This window comes from Orcinus orca, chromosome 4 (assembly GCF_937001465.1).
Source record: "Orcinus orca chromosome 4, mOrcOrc1.1, whole genome shotgun sequence".
NCBI lineage: Eukaryota > Metazoa > Chordata > Mammalia > Artiodactyla > Delphinidae > Orcinus > Orcinus orca.
In genome coordinates this window covers 47,233,031-47,251,316 of record NC_064562.1, presented here as the reverse complement: position 1 = coordinate 47,251,316, position 18,286 = coordinate 47,233,031, and positions in this window count along the sequence as shown.

Genomic DNA, 18,286 nt, shown 5'->3' with positions numbered 1-18,286 from the left:
TAAAAGTCCCAAATAGTATTACTCACCCCCAAGAAAAAGTGATGGATCCCTGGGTCACACAGGACTTAAACAGATAATAGCATCACCCTGGCCCATTGTATTGCCCATTCTGCTGCTGGCTGAAACCTACTGTTATTCATGACATTAATAATTGGATTTTCTTGGAAAAAATATTTCTCAGTGTAATAAAAATACCATGAAATTCAACTCTGTGTAGTCACTCTTAATAACCCAATCTGCTCTCCATTGCAAAGTGAGCAAATTTGGAAAGAAGCTTGTAGACATACAGAATAAAGTATTTGTTTAATTTGCTAACCACAATTTTCTGTTCAGTTTTTCTCAATTTAGCTAATAAATTAAAGTTGCAGATTGACTAATACTACTTTCCAACTAAAAAGCAGAATCTCTATAATTTTAACCATTTCTTTTTTTTTTTTTTTTTTTTGCAGTACGCGGGCCTCTCACTGTTGTGGTCTCTCCCGTTGTGGAGCACAGGCTCCGGACGCGCAGGCTCAGCGGCCATGGCTCACGGACCCGGCCGCTCCGCAGCATGTGGGGTCTTCCCGGACTGGGGCACGAACCCGTGTCCCCTGCATCGGCAGGCAGACTCTCAACCACTGCGCCACCAGGGAAGCCCCTTAACCACTTCTTTGATTTTAGAAAACAAGCTAGATTTTTCAAAAGATGTTGCAAATTGAATAATTTGGTATTATGCTTTCATGGAAGATTGCTTTCAGAAAGAGTTTAATTATCATTAGGAGTGTGTGCAGTTTTTTTTTATTTAGAGCGCAAAAATATGGTAATGAGAAAAACAGATCATTCATGCTGCTTATTCAGCAAATACTGAAACAATATGTGCTATGTCCCAGGCCCTGTGCTGAGCACATGAACATGACGGGGGCCAAAACAGATGCAGGCCATGCCTCTTGGTGCAGAATGACATTAACCAAGTAATTTATGTCAGACTATGTAACTACTTTGACTGAGCAGTCTCAACAACTTGGGTATAAACACAGAACTGTTTTATTTTTCCAGTAAATGTTTTCAATTCTGCTCTGTTAATCCTCCTTTTTACTGGGTAGCAGGACCCCTAATATCATCTCAGTTCTGTCCCTTTCAGTTGTTAAAACAGGATGTCTTTGGTTATTAGGACTCAGTTCTCTTTCTTTTTAAATTTCAATCACGTTTGATAGAGGCTCCCCTTTCCTACCTTGCAAGCTGACTTACAGCTTAGGTGGGTAGAGGTGGAATGGGATTGGATCTTTCACAACACACCCCTCCTTCCTTGAAGTTTCCCTCCTTCCAAGCCCAGAGTGATAAGAGAAAAAGACATCTGCTTATGGGACAGACCAGGTGATGCTGATGTTCCCTTTCTCCCGGTCATCTGTACTGATCATGCTTGCTGCCCATAGACATGGTATTGACAACCAGTGCCCAACAAGTTCACTGATGAGGAATTTATCCCAAGTAACCTGCCTAGGTTTAGTGGTCCCTTGGGAGTTTCAGCCATATCTTCCAGCTGGTGGCCTCAAACTGTACTCCTCTGATGTGCATGCCCCTGGAACAGCAAGCCTGCCACTCCAACTCTGATCCATGGTCCCAATTCTGGAGTGTATAGGAATGGGCAAAATTCATTTTCTGTACCTATCTGGAAACACAAATTTTCTACCTGGCTTGACATTACCAAACCTTATTTCCTCTCAGACCTCTTTCCTGATCTTTACCCTTCTTGGGCAGGAACAGGTCAACAAGTCTAGTAGCGAGAGTACATCCAACTAAGAAAGGAAATGTCAGTCTCCAGATGCCCTTTTAATTACCAGCAATTCTCTTGCCCACCACTCCCCACTTCCTGAGTTTCAGTGAAAACTAATCAAGCTTACCCCTTCCCTACAGAGAGATGAAAGAAAGGAAATATTCCACGCTGAGGCTTTCAATGGTCACTTAGTATATCAGCTAATTATGCAGTGGCCCATGCCCAGCCTGTGAGATGCCTGAAGCTTCTGGGCCTCCAGAGAGGAAATGTGGGAAATTACAGATGAAACGTATGTGAAATGTGCGCAGGAAACAGAGCCTGAGCAATCCAGATGCAAAGCATCTGTTTTTCAGTATCTATTAGAGCTGAACACATGCCCACCATATGACACAGTGATTTTACTCCTAGGTGTATACTCAACAAAAATGAGTACATAAGCACCCCAAAGGCACAACAGTGTTCATAAAAGCATTTTTCATAATAGCCAACACTGAAAATAAATAGTAGAAATTTATTAGAAAGGCTAAACAAATTGTGGCATTCTTTGAAGCAAAGAAAAGAGACAAACTCCTGCTATATGCAACATGGATAAATTTCACAAATTATAATACGGAGAGAAAGAAACCAAAAGCAAAAGAAAAATACATAATGTATGATACCATTTATATGAAGTTCAAAAGTAGACAACACTAAATGATAGTGCTAGGTGTCAGGATAATGATTACCCCTGGGGAGGAAAAGTGTATTAAAGTAGAAGAATGGGTGCTTCAAATGCTCTATTTCTTTCTTTTTTTTTTTTTTTTTGCGGTACATGGGCCTCTCACTGTCATGGCCTCTACCGTTGCGGAGCACAGGGTCTGGACGCGCAGGCTCAGTGACCATGGCTCACGGGCCCAGCTGCTCCGCGTCATGTGGGATCCTCCTGGACCAGGGTACGAACCCGTGTCCCCTGCATCGGCAGGCGGACTCTCAACCACTGCGCCACCAGGGAAGCCCCAAATGTTCTATTTCTTGATCCAAAGTGTTCACTGAACTCTACACTTATAATCTGTGCAGGCTCTTGTGAAGTACATGAATTACACTTCAACAGAATGATTGTTAAAAAAAAAAAAGACAATTTAATTCCTTCTCAAAAAAGTTAGTAGCTGCTATATAAAAACTGTGCCCAAAAAAGTTGATTTAACACACGCAGCCTCAGAAATTAGTATTGATACTTATATATCTTCAGGTGAAGCATGACTTTTCATTTCATTTCATTTATGAGCAAACTCATAAATTATCTTGTTCTTTTTCAATTCTAAGTGTTCTTTGCATGTACCAAAGTGAAGTGAGAATGTGTTGACTCCAACAGCAGAAAAAGTGTTCAATTATGTCAGTTTTATATCAAAGACTCCAGATGCTTCAGAGAGAAAGTCAGTTAGGATAAGTCCAAGAATAGTTCATTGTTTTCCTCCACTGCAGGGGATCAAGGCTGGAAGTTCATTACAATAAGAGTGAAATGGCTCTCACAATTGTGAATGCTATTGTAAATTCAGTTTAAAATTTCAACATTGAAGATAAATTTACTTGGTTTCTACAGTTACAATATTTTGGTTTAATGCACATATATTTTTATTGTAAGTATTTTAAAGTAGGACAATTTTATAGGCCTATCAATATAACAAAACCAATATGTTACATGGTTAATAAATTCAAAAAAATTATATAATTTTAATGATTTTAACCATCCCCTCTCAGTAGTGTACCAGTTATCTTATATGTTATATATAAAGTTCACTTTCAAAAGTGTCCCAAGGGCTTCCCTGGTGGCGCAGTGGTCGAGAGTCCACCTGCCGATGCAGGGGACACGAGTTCGTGCCCCGGTCCGGGAAGATCCCACATGCCGTGGAGCGGCTGGGCCTGTGAGCCATGGCCGCTGAGCCTGCGCGTCCAGAGCCTGTGCTCCGCAACAGGAGAGGCCACAACAGTGAGAGGCCTGCCTACAGCCAAAAAAAAAAGTGTCCCAAATAAGGAGTGACATGAACAAGATAACAGAATAAGAAGCCCCAAACCTCATTCCCCCACAGCGACAGACAATTAACAACAACGTACGGTACAAAGGCTTTTTGAGAACTCCAGAAAATTGTTAAGAAGTCACAATACCCCAGGCAAGTGCAAAGCAAGAACAGCTGTATTGAAATGAGTGAAAAAAGCCGTTGCTTTTCACCTAAGATAACCTTTCCTCCAAGCTAGCACACCTCAGTCTGATCAGGAGAAACTGCTCAGCTCATGGCTTCTCCCTCAGGAGGGAAAGACTAGTACATTCATCCAACATTCCAGCTTTTCAGGGGCTACCAAGGACTATTATCTGTCTAGCCTGATTTGGAATGCTGATGAAGAACTGACATACTTTGGGTGCCTGAGGGCCACTGAAAATGAAAGAGAGCTCAGTGGCTTGGTGCTGCACCAGAGAGCCTGAGGTCCAGAGAGACATCAGAGGGAGCAAGAGATTATGAGTGCCAGAAAAAGAAACAGGCAAACCTCTCTACCTGGGAAATTACATGTACAAGGCCAGAGAAGACATATCCTCAGAAAGTTTGAGAGGGCTCCAGAGTCTCTACCCAGGCTGATTGGTGAAAGCCTTCCCCTGTACAAAGGCAGTCTGTAAAGAATGGGAGAGGTGGCTGTTCTTTCAAATACCCAAATCCCAGCAAAATATAACAAGGCACATGAAGCAACGGAGAAACATGACACAGTCAATGGAACCAAATAAATCTCCAGAAACTGACCCTAAGAAATGGAAATCAGTTAATTACGTGGTAAAGAATTTAAGATAACCATCTTAAAGAAGCTCAGTGGGCTACAAGATAACACAGACAACTAAAAAAAAAAAAAAAGAAAAAATCAGGAAATGATATACGACCCAAAATCAGAATATCAACAAAGAGACAGAAACTATTAAAAAGAACCAAAGAGAAAGTCTGGAGCTGAAGAATACAATAATTGAATTGAACGATTCAGTAGAGGGTTTCAAAAGCAGACTTGATCAAGCAGAAGAAAGTATCAGTGAACTCAAAGAATCTATAGGAAAGGAAACATTCCACTAGCAAAGGCAAACACATAATAAAAACTGTGGATTAACCACTTAAATAAGATAGTACAAAGATTAAAAGACAAAAAAATTGTAAAATCAACTATAACTACAATAAATAGTGAAGGGATAAACATGAAGATATAAAATATGACCTCAGAAACACAAAAGCGGGGACATCCCTGGTGGTCCAGTGGTTAAAACTTTGCCTTCCACTGCAGGGCGTGTGGGTTCGATCCCAGGTCGGGGAGCTAAGATCCCACATGCCTCATGGCCAATAAACCAAAACATAAAGCAGAAGCAATATTGTAACAAATTCAATAAAAGACTAAAACTGGTCCACATCAAAAAAAAAAAAAAAGCTTAAAAAAAACCCACAAAAGTGGGGGAGGTGAGTAAAAAAATGTAAATCTTTTAGAATGTACTTGAACTTAAAGGACTACCAGTTTAAAACAAATAGATATAGTTATAGGTCAACACACGTGAACCCCGTGGTAACCAAAAACCAAAAACCTACCATAGATACACAAAAACAAGACATAAAGGAACACAAGTATATCACTAAGGGATCCATCAAACCACAAGGGAAGAAACTAAGAGAAGAAGAAATGAACAGAAAAGAACTAAAAAAACACCCAGAAAATAAGTAACAAAATGGCAATAAAAACATACCTATCAATAATCACTTTAAATGTCAGTGGACTAAATGCTCCAATCAAAAGACATAGGGTGACTGACTGGATTAACAAACAAGACCCATCTATATGCTGCTTACAAGAGACTCCCTTCAGAGCTAAAACACAGACTGAAAGTGAGGGAATGGAAAAAGATATCTCATGCATATGGAAATGACAAGAAAGTTGGGGTAGCAGTTCTCTCATATCAGACAAAATTGACTTTAAAACAAAGTCTATAACAGAAGACAAAGAAGGGCATTATATAATGACAAAAGGATTAATACAAGAAGAGGATATAACGCTTGTTAACATATATGCACCTAATACAGGAGTACCTAAATATATAAAGCAAATATTAACAGACATAAAAGGAGGAATTGACAGTAATAAAGTAATAGTAGGGGACTTTACCACTCCACTTACATCAATGAATAGTGCTTCCAGATAGAATCCAGACAGAAAATCAATAAGGAAACAGTGAACATAAATGACACATTAGACCAGTTGGACTTAATAGATATCTACAGGACAGTCCATCCCAAAACAGCAGAATACACATTCTTTCAAATGAACATGGAATGATCTCTAGGGTAGATCACAAAAGAAGTCTCAACAAATTTAAGAGGATAGAAACTATATCAAGCATTTCTTCTGACCACAGCATCATAAAACTAGAAATCAATTACAGGAAGAAAAATGAGAAAAACACAAACACATGGAAACTAAAAAACATACTACTAAAAAAACCCACAATGGATCAGTGAAGAAATCAAAGAGGAAATCAGAAAATACCCTGGGATAAATAAAAATGAAAACAAAACTTTTCAGATCTATGGGATGCAACAAAAATAGTTCTAAGAAGGAAGCATATAGCAATACAGGCCTACCTGAAGAAACAAGAAAAATCTCAAATGAACAACCTAACCCACCAACTAAAGGAATTAGAAAAAAAAAGAACAAACAAAGCCCAAAGTCAGCAGAAGGCAGGAAATAAAAAAGATCACAGAGGAAATAAATAAAATAGAGACCAATAAAACAATAGAAAAGGTCAATGAAACCAAGATCTAGTTTCTTGAAAAGATAAACAAAATTGGTAAGTCTCTAGCCAGGCTCATCAAGAAAAAAAGAGAGAGAAAATAAAATAAAGAATAAAATAAAGAAATAAAATAAATAAATAAAATAAAGAAAATGAAAGAGGAGACATAACAATCAATACCACAGAGATTCAAAAAATCATTAAAGAATACTACAAACAGTTACATGACAACAAACTGGACAACCTAGAAGAAATGGACAAATTTCTACAAACACACAACCTTCCAAAACTGAATCATGAAGAAATAGACAAACTGAAAAGACCGCTCACTAGCAGTAAAATTGAATTTTTAATAAAAAAAAAAAACCTCCCAGCACACAGAAGTCCAGGATCAACAGCTTCACAGAGGAATTCTACCAAAAATATAAAGAAGAGGTAATACCTGCCCTTCTCAAACTATTCCAAAAAACATTAAAGAGCACAGAACATTCCCAAATTCATTATACAAGACCTCCATTACCCTGATACCAAAAGCAGACAAAGATACTTTTTAAAAAAGAAAGAGGGTTTCCCTGGTGGTGCAGTGGTTGAGAGTTCGCCTGCCGATGCAGGGGACGCAGGTTCGTGCCCCGGTCCAGGAAGATCTCACATGCCGTGGAGCAGCTGGGCCCGTGAGCCATGGCTGCTGAGCCTGCAAGTCTGGAGCCTGTTTCTCCACAACAGGAGAGGCCACAACAGTGAGAGGCCCGCGTACCGCAAAAAAAAAAAAAAAAAAGAAAAGAAAAGAAAAGAAAATTACAGGCCAATATCTCTGATGAGTAAAGATGCAAAATCCTCAACAAATTATTAGCAAACCAAATTCAACAATATATAAAAAGGGTCACACACCATAATCAAGTGGGATTTGTTCCAGAGATGTGACATTGGTTCAATATTCTCAAATCAATCAACGTGATACATCATAATAACAAAGGAAGGATAAAAATCACATGATCAACTCAATAGATGCCAAAAAAGCATTTGACAAAATTCAACATCCATTCATTATAAAAACTCTCATCAATGTTTGTACAGAGGGAACATATTTCAACATAACAAAGGCCATTTATGACAAATCCACAGTTAACATCATACTCAAAAGTAAAAAAAGCTGAAAGCTTTTCCTCTAAAATCAGGAACAAGATAGGGATGCTCACTCTCACCACTTCTATTTAACATAGTATTGGCATTCCTAGCCACAGCAATCAGATAAGAAAAAGAAACAAAAGGCATCTAAATTGAAAGGGAAGTTAACTGTCACTATTTGCAGGTGACATGATTATATATATATATAGAAAGAGAGAGAGAAAACCCTATAGTCTCACACACAAAAAAACTATTATAACTAATAAATTCAGTAAAGTTGCAGGATACAAGATTAATATACAGAATCTGTTGCTTTTCTATACAGTAATAATGAACCATCAGAAAGAGAATTCAAGAAAACAATCCCATGTATAATTGCATCAAAGAAAATAATATACCTAGGAATAAACTTAACCAAGGAGGTGAAAGACTTATACTCTGAAAACTATGAGACTGATAAAGGGAACTGAAAATGGCAGAAATAAATGTAAAGATATGCCATGTTCATGGATTGGAAGGATTAATATTGTTAAAATGTCCATACTACCCAAATGTAAACCCACATAAAAATACCCATGATTTTTTTCACAGAACTAGAACAAATAACCCAAAAATTTATATGGAACCACAAAAGACCCCAAATTGCCAAAGCAATCTTGAGAAAAAAGGACAAAGCTGAAGGTATCACACTCCCTGACTTCAGACTATACTCCAAAGCTCCAGTTATCAAAGCAATATGGTACTGGCACAAAAAACAGATGTAGAGATCAATGGAACAGGATAGAAAGCCCAGCAATAAACCTACACATCTATGATCAACTAACCTACAACAAAGGAGGCAAGGATATACAATGGAGAAAAGACAGTCTCTTCAATAAGTGGTGCTGGGAAAACTGGACAGCTACATGTAAAAGAATGAAATTAGAACCTTTGCTCACACCATATACAAAAATAAAATCAAAATGGTTTAAAGACCAAGTGTAAGACCAGAAACTGCAAAACTCCTAGAAGAAAATATAGGCAGAACACTCTTTGATGTAAATCATAGCAATATTTTTTGCACCTGTTTCTTAAGGCAAAGGAAACAAAAGCAAAAATAAACAAATGGGACCTAACTAAATGTAAATGCTTTTGCACAGGAAAGGAAACCATCAACAAAACAAAAAGTCAACCTACTCAATGAGAGGAAAAAGTTTGCAAATGATATGATTAATAAGGGTTTAATATCCAAAATATATAAACAGCTCATATAACTCAACATCAAAAACACAAACAATCTGATTTTTTTTAATGGGCAGAAGACCTGAATAGACATTTTTTCCAAAGAAGACACACAGCTGGCCAACAGGCACATGAAAAGATGCTCAACATCACTAATCATCAGAGAAATGCAAATCAAAGCCACAGTGAGATTATCACCTCACACTTGTCAGAATGGCTATCATCAAAAAGTCTACAAATAATAAATGTTGGTGAGGGTGTGGAGAAAAGGGAACACTTGTACACTGCTGGTGGGAATGTGAATTGGTACAGTCACCATGGAAAACAGCATGGGGTTTCCTCAAAATAATGAAAATAGAACTACCATATGACCCAGCAACTCCACCCCTGGGTATATATTCAAAGAAAACAACAACACTAATTCGAAAAGATACATGCACCCCGATGTTCATAGCAGTGTTATTTACAATAGCCAAGGTATGGTAGCAACATAAGTGCCCATCACCAGGTGAATGAATAAAGAAGACGTGGTATATATATACAATGAAATATTACTCAGTCTTAAAAAATAATGAAATTCTGCCATTTGCAACAATGTGGATGGACCTAGAGGGTATTATGCTTTGTGAAATAAGTCAGAGAAGACAAATACTGTGTGTTATCTTGTATGTGGAATCTAAAAAGTAACACGAATGAATATAACAAAAGAGAAACAGACTCACAGATACAGAGAACAAACTTGTGGTTACCAGTGGGGAGAGGAAAGGGGGAAGGGGCTAGATAGCGGAAAGGGATTTAGAGGTACAAACTACTATGTACAGAATAAATAAGTTACAAGAACATATTGTACTTTACAGGGAATATAGTATTTTAATTTTAAATATAATGTATAAAAATTTTGAATCACTATGTTGTACACCTGAAACTAATATAATATTATAAATCAACTATATTTCAATTTAAAAAATGTTTCAGATAATCTCCATGGTAGGAAAATACCTAGAGAATGAGAACAGAATCACAGTCTGCACTGTAAAAAACCAACCAAACACAAAGGAAGACACTGAGAGACAAATAAGACATAAAGAAAAAATTGACAAAATGGCAATAGTAAGTCCTTCCCTATCAGGACTTTACATATAAATGGATTAAACGCCCCAAATCAAAAGACATCAAATGACTAAAATGGATTTTAAAAAAAGATCCAACTATATGCTGTCTACAAGAGACTCACTTTAGATGTAAGGACACACATAGGCTGAAAGTGAAAGAAGAGAAAAAGATAGTCCATGCAAATGGTAACCAGAAGAGAGCCGGGGTGGTAATAATTATGTCAGCAGAAACTTTAAGTCACAAACTGTCACAAGAGATAAAGAAGGACATTATGTAGTTATAAAAGGTCAATTCATGAGGAAGATTTAATAATTATAAATATATATGCACTAACATCAGAGCACTCCAATATGTGAAGCAAACATTGACAGAAACGAAGGAAGAAATAGGCAGTAACACAATAATAATAGTAGATTCCACGCCCCACTTTCAATAATGGATAGACCAACCAGACAGAAGATCAGTAAGGGGAAACAGAGGACTTACACAATACTAGAGACCAACTGGACCTAACAGATATACACAAAATTCTGTTCAATAGCAGAACACAAATTCTTCTCAAGGATACATGGAAAATTCTACAGGATAGAGCACATGTTAGGCCACAAAAAAGTCTTAACAAATTTAAGAAGATTGAAATCATACTAAGTATCTTTTCCTTTCACAATGGAATAATATTAGAATTCAATAGCAAAATAAAAACTGGAAAATTCGCAAATATTTGGTAATTAAACAACACACTCTTGAACAACAAATGGGTTAAAGAAGAAGTCTCGAGGGAAATTAGAAAATATCATGTGATGAATGGAAATGATAATACAACATATCAAAACTTCCAGGATGCAGCAATAGCAGCACTAAGTTTATCGTTAGTAAATGCCTACATTAAAGAAGAAAGATCTCCACTCAATAACCTTACTTTATATTTCAAGGAAATAGAAAAAGTAGAACAAACTAAGCCCACACTTAGCAAAAGGAAGGAAATAATAAAGATTAGAGCCAAAATAAATGAAATAAAGAATAGAAAAAAATTCAATAAAACTAAGAGCTGGTTTTTGAAAATATAAACAAAATTGACAGACTCTTAGCTAGATTAAGAAAAAAGAGAGAAGGCAACACAAATCAGAAATGGGAGAGAAGATGTTTCAACTGATGCCACAAAAATAAAAAGGATTATAAAAGACTACTATGAACAATTATATGTCAGCAAATTGAATAATCTAGGAAAAAATGAATAAATTCCTAGAAACATACAACCTACTGAGACTGAATCAGGAAGAAATAAAAAATCTGAACAGACTTATAACTAGTAGGGAGACTGAATCATTAATCAAAAACCTCCCAACAAAGAAAAGCCCTGGACTTGACAGCTTTACTGGAGAAGTCTACCAAACATTTAAAGAAGAATTAAACTAATCCTTCTCAAATTCTTCTAAATATTAAAAAGAAGGGAGCACTTCTAAACACATCTTATGAGGCCAACATACCAAGGCCAGACAAAGATACTATAAGAAAAGACAAATTCAGACCAATACCCCTGATGAATATTGATGTGAAAATCCTCAACAAAATACTAGCAAACTGAACTCAACAGCACATTAAAAGGATTATACACTACAACAGAATGAGATTTATTACGATCCTGGAATGAGATGAGATTTATTACTACAATCCTGGAATGCAAGTCTGCTTCAATATACAAAAGTCAATCAGTGTAATATACCACATTAATAGAACGAAGAGGGAAAGGCCACATGATCATCTCAATTGAAGCAAAAAAGCACTTACGAAATGTAACACCCTATCATGATAAAAACACTCAACAAAGTAGAAGGAAACTACCTCAACAGAATAAAAGCCATATATGAAAAACCCACAGCAACCTCTTATTTTTCTTATTTTGTGAAATAAGCCAGTCATATGAAGACAGATATTACATAATTCCCTACGAGGTATGTAAAATAGTTGAACTTTTAGAAACAAAACAATAGAATTGTGGTTGCCAGGGACTAGGGGGAGGAAGAAAAGGGGAGTTTCTGTTCAGTGAGTACAGAGTTTTTGGTTTTGCATACAGTTTATACTATTGTACCGTACACTTAAAAATGGTTAAGAGAGTAAATTTTGTTATATTTTTTTTACCACAATTAAAAAAAAAAGTGTCCCAGTTAAGTTATATGTTATACATAGGTTAAGTTATGTTATGTTATATGGTCTCCCTACCAATGACACATAGCTGAGTCATTCAAGTAATCTGAAGCAAGCCATCTCCAACACTCCTCCCCAACTTACTCCAGAGAATGAATCACTCAGATCTGTGTTTTATGATAAATCTGCCTGAGGTGGAGGAAATAGTCAAACTTCCATGACTTTCCGTGCTCTTTGCGTGTGCTCTTCCCCAGTTTGAAAAGGGCATGGCTTATCTGGGGAACTAGTCCATCTGCTGTGGCAGGGAAATAAGGGCTGAAGGGGTAGGAAGAAGGTGAGGTTGGAAAGGTCCAACGTTGTGCAAGTCCTTTCAAAATCTGACCCCATCCAAAAAGTGGGAAGCTTATCCTCTAGTCAATGGAAAAATCTCTAAAAAGTTTCCACAGCAGTGAGTGACAAGATCCCATTTGTGTTTTTAGAAAAATAATTCTGACAACTGCAAAGGATGGATTGGCAAGGGCAGAGGTGGTATGACTCAGCTGGTGTCATCTATACTTTTGCAAAAACTTCTTAAAGAAATTGTGGAAGGGATGAATTTAGGAGATGTTTTTGAGGTAGGATTAAGAGGATATGGTGACTGACAGTAATGGAATGAACTGAAAAGCATTTGAAGGAATAAATGTAATTCACCTGGCATAGGGCCTGACACATAGTAGCAACTAATACATATTAATTTCCCCATTACTTAGAAGTACATATGCTTTACAAGTAGCATAATTGTTCTGTTACTTGGTTGCTGGAATAACTAGGATTCTTCTTTTAAAAATAAATACATGCATACCACATTTTATTGCACTTTGCTTTATTGTACTTGGCAGATATTGCATTTTTTAGAAATGGAAGGTTTGTGGCAACCTTGTGTTGTCAGATGACGGTTAGCATTTTTTATCAATAAACTATTTTTTAATTAAGGTATGTACATTGTTTTTTTTTAGATACAATGCTATTGCACACTTAATAGACTATAGTATAGTGTAAATATCACTTTTTATATGCACTGGGAAACCAAAAAACTTGGGTGCCTTGCATTATTGTGATATTTGTGGTATGGAATCAAACCTGAATTACCGCCAAGGTATGCCTGTAATATATTTTCATCTGGGAAAAAAATTTTAATACAATGGAAATAGAAACAACCAGTCAGGAAAACTTTTTGTAATCTTTGGCAAAATTGAGTCAAATTGAATATACTCATATCCTGAGACCATGCAACTCCACTTCTGTTTATAATCCCTGCAGAAAGTCTCATGTATGTGAAAACTGAGAACCAACCAAAATGTCCATAAAGAGGAAAATGGATAATGAATTGTAGACTATTCATATAATGGTATGCTATATAGTACTTATGAGCATGGATAAATCCCAAAAGTATATTAGGCAAAACAAAAAAGTTGCAACGAGATATGTATGATACCACTTAAGGTTTAAAACCTGTTAAATAATACTATGTAATAAATAAGAGAAGAGGCTTGTATAAAGGAGGAGTGCATAGAAGGTCTTAATTACAATTATGACATTTAACGTCTTTGAAAGAAGGGCTTGCACAGATAGAGCATAATGTTAAGATTTGATAGAGGTGCATACACTGGTGTTCATTACCAGATTCTCTATACTTTTTTTTTTAACATCTTTATTGGAGTATAATTGCTTTACAATGTTGTGTTAGTTTCTGCTGTATAACAAAGTGAATCAGCTTCACTGATGTATACATGTATCCCTATATCCCCTCCCTCTTGCATCTCCCTCCCATCCTGCCTATTTCACCCCTCTAGGTGATCAAAAAGCACCGAGCTGATCTGCCCGTGCAATGCAGCTGCTTCCCACTAGCTATCTATTTTACATTTGGTAGTGTATACATGTCAATGCTACTCTCTCACTTCGTCCCAGCTTACCCTTCCTCCTCCCCGTGTCCTCAAGTCCATCCTCTACGTCTGCGTCTTTATTCCTGTCCTGCCCTTAGGTTCATCAGAACCATTTCTTTTTTTTTTTTTAATTCTATATATATATGTGTTAGCATACAGTATTTGTTTTTCTATGACTTACTTCACTCTGTGTGACAGACTCTAGGTCCATCCACCTCACTACAAATAACTCAATTTCATTTCTTTATATGGCTGAGTAATATTCCATTGTATATATGTGCCACATCTTCTTTATCCATTCATCTGTCAATGGACACTTAGGTTGCTTCCATGTCCTGGCTATTATAAATAGAGCTGCAATGAACATGGTGATACATGACTCTTTTTGAATTATGGTTTTCTCAGGGTATATGCCCAGAAATGGGATTGCTGGGTTGTATGGTAGTTCTATTTTTAGTTTTTTATGGAACCTCCATACTGTTCTCCATAGTGGCTGTATCAATTTACATTCCCACCAACAGGGCAAGAGGGTTCCCTTTTCTCCACACTCTCTCCAGCATTTATTGTTTGTGGATTTTTTGATGATGGCCATTCTGACCAGTATGAGGTGATACCTCATCGTAGTTCTGATTTGCATTTCTCTAATGATTAGTGATATTGAGCATCCTTTCATGTGTTTGTTGGCAATCTATATATCTTCTTTGGAGAAATGTCTATTTAGGTCTTTGCCCATTTTTGGATTGGGTTGTTTGTTTTTTTGATGTTGAGCTGCATGAGCTGCTTGTAAATTTTGGAGATTAATCCTTTGTCAGTTGCAAATATTTTCTCCCATTCTGAGGTTTGTCTTTTCATCTTGTTTATGTTTTCCTTTGCTGTACAAAAGCTTTTAAGTTTCATTAGGTCCCATTTGTTTATTTTTGTTTTTATATCTATTTCTCTAAGAGGTGGGTCAAAAAGGATCTTGCTGTGATTTATGTCAAAGAGTGTTCTTCCTATGTTTTCCTCTAAGAGTGTTTTATAGTGTCTGGCCTTATATTTAGGTCTTTAATCCATTCTGAGTTTATTTTTGTGTATGGTGTTGGGAAGTGTTCTAATTTCATTCTTTTACATGTAGCTGTCCAGTTTTCCCAGCACCACTTATTGAAGAGGCTGTCTTTTCTCCATTGTATATTCTTGCTTCCTTTATCAAATATAAGGTGACCATATGTGTGTGGGTTTATCTCTGGGCTTTCTATCCTGTTCCATTGATCTATCTTTCTGTTTTTGTGCCAGTACCATACTGTCTTGATTACTGTAGCTTTGTAGTATAGTCTGAAGTCAGGGAGCCTCATTCCTCCAGCTCCGTTTTTCTTTCTCAAGATTGCTTTGGCTATTCGGGGTCTTTTGTGTTTCCATACACATTGTGAAATTTTTTGTTCTAGTTCTGTGAAAAATGCCATTGGTAGTTTGATAGGGATTGCACTGAATCTGTAGATTGCTTTGGGTAGTATAGTCATTTTCACAATGTTGATTCTTCCAATCCAAGAACATGGTATATCTGTGTTTGGATCATCTTTCTTTCATCAGTGTCTTATAGTTTTCTGCATACAGGTCTTTTGTCTCTCTAGGTAGGTTTTTTCCTAGGTAGTTCATTCTTTTTGTTGCAATGGTAAATGGAAGTGTTACCTTAATTTCTCTTTCAGATTTTTCATCATTAGTGTATAGGAATGCAAGAGATTTCTGTGCCTTAATTTTGTATCCTGCTACTTACCAAATTCATTGATTAGCTCTAGTAGTTTTCTGGTAGCATCTTTAGGATTCTCTATGTATAGTATCATATAGTGACAACTTAATGTCTTTTCTGATTTCTATTCATTTTCTTTCTTTTTCTTCTCCGATTGCTGTGGCTAAAACTTCCAAAACTATGTTGAATAAGAGTGGTGAGAGTGGGCATCCTTGTCTTGTTCCTGATTTTAGAGGAAATGGTTTCAGTTTTTCACCATTGAGAATGATGTTGGCTGTGGGTTTGTCATATATGGCCTTTATTATGTTGAGGTAAGTTCCCTCAATGCCTACTTTCTGGAGAGTTTTTATAGATTCTCTATTCTTATTCATATGTTTGAGACATTTGCAGTAAAAATTTTAAAATGAAGTACAGTAGTCAAATGTCTACTGTCCTCTAAGCTGCAGAATAATATTGTGTCTAGTATTTGCTAAAGCTGCAGGACAGAAACTAGGTCACATTTTTAACCTTGAATGGTCTCTGTAGAAACAGCAACCACCTTGGTGCACCGAACATGGAGTTCTGAGAAACTAGTGCTCATCTGGCTCTGATCTTGGGGAACTCAATAATTCTCTTGTGACCTTGAGCAATTCATTTAACTCTGGTCATCAATTTCCTCCTCTTCTTCAACCAGTACAGCTTAAATCCCCTTGAATTCAGAAGAGAGCCTGAATGTTACAGTGAATTGTAAAAATAATAACAAGGATAGCTTACCATTATTGCTACATGCCAGAGATTCTGGTAAGCACTTTAATTAGGAGGATTAAAAGGTACAATGCATTTGTGTCCTGTTATTATCTCTAATCTATACATCAGAAAACTGAGGCTTAGAAAGGTTAAATAACTTGCCAGTGACACACAGACAAAGCAGGAATTTTAACCCAGATATATTTGTCACTTTCTCACTCTAATGCCCATGCATGGCCTTAACCAGACCCGAGGATCTTTGCTTGGTCAGACCCACACTATTAGTAAGTACCCCTCCTAATATTCGGAGTAGGGTGGCCACGTAACTTATTTGCCAAACTGCGACACTGAGAGTAAAAGGGGCACTATTAATAATTATGCCAGCCATAAACCAGGACTGTCCCAAGCAAACTAGAACACACGGTCAACACAGTTCTTACTCTCCAGCAAACAAGTTCCAGCAGGCTTTTTAGAGATTCCATACAAGCACAGTGGTTTTCTAGTAGCAATCAAGGAGGTCATTTAGATGCCCAGTCTAAGTGTCTGCTGCTCTAGTAGCACCAGAAGTCCTCCCAACCCAGCTGACAGAAATAGATGCTGGAATGGTGCCTTCTGATGATGTCTTCATACACAGGTGTTGCCCACAGAGGGACCCAGCAGCTGTCCTTCCACAGTTTCTCTCTTACTGCCCTATTCATATTCTAGAACACAGTTTCTGCTTCCTCATTTGCTGAGGCATTTAGAAAAATCCTGTCTGCTGAGAAGGCTCTCACTCCTGGAAGCCTTGGATGGGATAATGTCGCCCTCTAGTGCAATCAAGGAGGCAGGGAGCACAGACCTGGTCAGGAGGAGGGTGCCTTACAGAAGTGAAGGCGAGGAAAGCAGTTCTTTTCAAGCAAGTATATTAACAAGTTTTCCTATTTAATTCTTACAACAACTTTGCAAAGTCCATTCTTATGTTATCCATTTTTAGAGATAATAGCAGTGCTCAGAGAGACTGAGTAACTTATTCCAGCTCACACTACTAGAAAATGGATAGAAATTTAAACCCCAGTCTCTCTAGTATTAAAGCCCATGGTCTTTCCTTGTAACATTCTGTAGGCCATATAAAAACTGGGTCTTCAAATATTCAAAATATATTTTGGAACACTATTTAATGCCAGAAATTGAAGTTGAGAATAGATTTATTTATTCCATAAAGAGACCTCAGAGTACTTTAAGATGAAGTATGTGTACCCATCCGTGTGTGGGGTGGGGGGGAGGACAGGGGTGGGGGGGGAAGTGGAAACAGTCCCTAGGTGCCTTTCTTTATGTGATTCTTTCACTTATAATGGCCTTCTACATCTTTGTTAATATTTTCCTATATCATTCATAAAAATTCAGCATTCCTTGCCAATCCTTGTCTCTCACTTCTGAAGCACCTACTACTTTCTCTGTACCAGTTTTCTTAGTGAACTCAGTATTACAATCATCATCACATCGAATTCCTCCATCCACCATCCCTGTATTACTTAGTAGACTACCTGAGAGCCGAGACTGTCTTACTTCTTTTTTTTTTTTTTTTTTTTTTTTTTTTTGCGGTACGCGGGCCTCTCACCGCTGCGGCCTCTCCCGTCGCGGAGCACAGGCTCCGGACGCACAGGCCCAGCGGCCACGGCCCACGGGCCCAGCCGCTCCGCGGCACGTGGGACCCTCCCAGACCGGGGCACGAACCCGCGTCCCCCGCATCGGCAGGCGGACTCCCAACCACTGCGCCACCAGGGAAGCCCTGTCTT